The sequence below is a fragment of the Zingiber officinale genome, chromosome 7B (genome assembly GCF_018446385.1).
Source record: "Zingiber officinale cultivar Zhangliang chromosome 7B, Zo_v1.1, whole genome shotgun sequence".
Classification (NCBI taxonomy): Eukaryota; Viridiplantae; Streptophyta; class Magnoliopsida; order Zingiberales; family Zingiberaceae; genus Zingiber; species Zingiber officinale.
The window spans coordinates 51,144,751-51,148,425 of NC_055999.1; the positions used below are offsets into that span (position 1 = coordinate 51,144,751).

The following is a 3,675-nucleotide window of genomic DNA, read 5'->3' on the forward strand; positions in this document are numbered from 1 at the left end:
ACACCTGTCTGATATACCACTAACCCATGGGTGGTGGTGGTGTGTGCAGTACATGTAACTGGCGATGGGCTCAACCATAGCGGAGCCAATAATCGCACAGCATGCAAACATGATGCATGACACTAAGCATGACAATCTCATGAATAGCATAGCAAGATCCATACATAAATACAAGGTGTACCACAAGTCAATGTATCAAATGGAAGGTACACAAACAGATAGGGTATCATATAAAACCCTAGGTCCAGAACATGATGTATCACATGGTTGGGTCACTACCGAAAGCATGTATGGTCAGATAAATAATAACATGCAGTGCATAATAAATAAACAAACAACATGTAACAGATCATGTAGTGACCAACCGAATAAAATGGAAAACACAATTCTTGCTATATGTTAAACACTTTATTATGCATATCAAAAGACATAAGTCAAAGTACCCGCCTCCGAAAAGAAAGGTCCAATCCGTCTCGCGTCAAAGTCCTGTGTTAAATCGCACAGTTTAGCTAATTTAATTATAAACAAATAGCTAAACTAATTTCTAATCCACTGACTAGTTTGGGTTAGTTTCATGAACCCCAATCACACAGTTATACAACTTACAAACCTAAATCACCCGATAACCAAATTAATTATGTATCAAGTCGTACCTAGAACATGTGTCAAAAATGTGTCAACTAAATCCATAAACCAAATACTTACCCAAACTCAAGTAGGTGGTCAAGGGTACAATCCGGCCACAGAGGTTTTACAATTGCTTCCTCCCTGTTTCCACTTCCTCTTCTTCAGTGATGGTAGTACAATACAAAATCTACTGCTGGTGGTAGTGAAACCGGCTGCCGGAGGAATGAAGAGGGAAAGACAATGGTGTTGGGCAGCAGATTGGGATCACCAAGAGGCTAGTCTCGGATTGCTTTGCCTCTGTCCACAACCCGGAGAGATAACTAAAGCACAGAGAAAACAAAGCAAAGATTAGGGCAAAGGAGCATCCGAGAAGAATTGGCCGGGAATATTCAAGATGAAAGCAGAGAGGAGAAAAACCAGCACTGCTTGGCGTCGGCGGAGACGCTAGGGCACAGATGACAGCGCCGGCACTGCAGGTTGTCTAGGGCAGAGGAAGGGTCGCCGGCGGCGGCACAGCAAATCGGCAGTGAACTCACACCAGGGCAGAGGAAGAAAGGGTGATGCACGGTGATCGGCTCTAGGGCACCGGCGATTGGGGTCGGCGTCGGCTTCTGTGTTCGACGTCGGGTGGCTAGGGCAGGCGATCGGGCGGCGGTGATTTGCGGCGACGGCGCTAGGCGCTCGCCGGCGCTTGGGCAAGGCCGGAGAAGAAGAGAAGAGGCTCGGGAGAAGTAACCGCCGCCGGCGGTTAGGGCAAGGAGGAAGAAGGGAGACGGCGTCGGGCTCGGGTGTGAGGAGGGGGAAGAAACGAAGGTTTTAAAGAAATTAAAAAGAAAAAGAAAAAGGAAAAAGGAAAAGAAAAAATAAAACTTTTCCTTATTAAAACTGGATAGCCTAAATAGGCTTTTCCGGACCCGTTCTTATCCCCGTCAACTCGCCCGTACGAGCTCCGAAAAATTCCCGAAAAATGTCCAAAAATTCCGGAAAATTCCCTTATTAATAATCGTCATTTTTCCGGTATTTTACATGATGGGTACTCAGCATAATTATCTCATTTCACTGTAAAATAATGACATTTTCTAAAGCATAATGGCTGCACCTGGTTAGTCCCAAGACATCTGTCCATGGACTCATGGCATAATAGCATGGGTGCATTTGGTCCTCAGGAGTATTGAATTTTTTTTATTGCTGACTCATTATCAGGCAAACAAAAAAAAATCAAAATAAGGAATGCAACAACTATCATCAAACATACCACACAAGATATTCTTGATGATTTACCAAACTTGACTGCTTCATCCTGTATTTGAGTGGCCAACTCCGTCGTTGGTGACAAAATTAGTACAGTAGGACCCATCTTAGAATTATTATGATTACGTTTGAGAACAACAAACCCTGGCATTAGAAAGCCTACTATTTTTCCTGATCCTGTCTTTGCAATGGCCACAATGTCACGCCCCCTTAAGACAATTGACCATGACTGAGCCTGAATTGGTGTAGGAGCCGAGAAGCCGGCATGATGTATCTATGAAAGCAACAGACAAAAGAAGTTCAGTACCAAGAATGTGCAACACCTCGTCACAAAAACAAATGTTGCTCCATTACAGGTTGATATAAAACAAACACATATGGAACCAGGATTTATTAACTGGTTCCTTATTCGGGCAAATGGAAAGAACATTTTTATTAAAATAATTATTCACAAATGTAGATTTACAGAACATTTTTATTCACAGAATGAAATTTGCATGAGAATGAACAGAATAATTATTCTGAAGGAATAAAGAGTAAGAACAAAATAAGAATCTGCAGTGTTGAAACCACACTTTCAACATATTAAAATAAATATTACTAGCCTACTAGGTAATTAATATAAGGAACAGTGAAGGATTGAGAGGGAATAATAATTTTTTGAGAAATAGTATTCTAGGTTCATAGACAATTATATGGTCGCAAGATATCTAACAACTTATGTTACATTAGACTGGCGGATGACTGGCACATACATGAAGTAGGAGGAGCCGTGAACTTGTGCAGTAAAATCAGTTCGATGCTTAGATAAAATTAACACCATATTTGGTAGGAGCATATGGAAAGAGCAGTGGTAGGATTGCATGTAACTGTCAATGAGACCATGGAGGTGCTTGAACTAAATGAAACCTTCAATAATTTACAGGGAGGATATCTAACAAAACCAAGGGAGAAATTGCAAGATTAATCTACTCATGCTGTACTGAATTGTAAGACTATTTGTTGATACCTACATTAAATCAGCATAAAATTAGTAGAATGAGTGACCACATAAATACCATTCGTTGAAATTCAGTAGAATATATTCTGTACGGAGAAAGAGTGAGAATAGACTAGCAATATGGCTCAGAGAAGATGACTTGTAGAAGAGAGAATTTGATATTGAAATTTTTTAAGCTCAATCTCTTTTCCTTCATTATATATAGGGGTAAATTTCTGAAGGCCTTGTGTCAGTGGACTCGATCCTAAAGAAATAAGCAAGCAGAAGAGTGGCCTTGCATGAAGATTCTCCTTTGGTAGCCAAGGATGACTTGCCTAGGATCTCTCTGAGATCTGTATTCAGAAATGTCTGCGTTCAAATTTGAGTGGTTTATAGGCAGTCTCCTTGGCTACTCTAAGTGGCTCTTATTATTCATGCTTGACCTTATTACTCTTCTAAAATTACAGAACATCCCTTTGAATCTATGTTAGAACCTACAGTGAAGGCAACTCTACAAATTGTTTAGTATGCTGTTTGAATTGATAGCTAGTGTTTTGTCAAAAGCATGCAGTTAATAAATTTTAATCTCTCTATATTACTCTGCATAATGAACTTCCATATGGAATTATTTGATGTTTTGAGCCAAATCTACTTCCACCTTATTCGGGTAAAAAAGACATTATTCACATGCAATCAAACTTAAATCCAACCCTATTTTTAATTTATGTTTCTAACAAATATATTTTTGGAATTCCCTCCCTCTTTCCTTTCCTCCAACAATATAGTGGCCAGTGAAGCTTTATTTTTTCCCTCCAAAA

General features: G+C 40.0%; 1 long non-coding RNA gene across 1 annotated transcript; it reads right to left on the minus strand.

Moving 5' to 3' along the window:
• Positions 1-469: 469 nt before the first annotated feature.
• On the minus strand, positions 470-1,066 carry LOC122003748. The gene is made up of 3 exons (XR_006118076.1): positions 1,045-1,066; positions 706-947; positions 470-486 (listed from the first exon to the last, which is right to left on the minus strand). It is a non-coding gene; the product is annotated as an uncharacterized LOC122003748 (long non-coding RNA).
• Between the last annotated feature and the right edge of the window lie 2,609 nt (positions 1,067-3,675).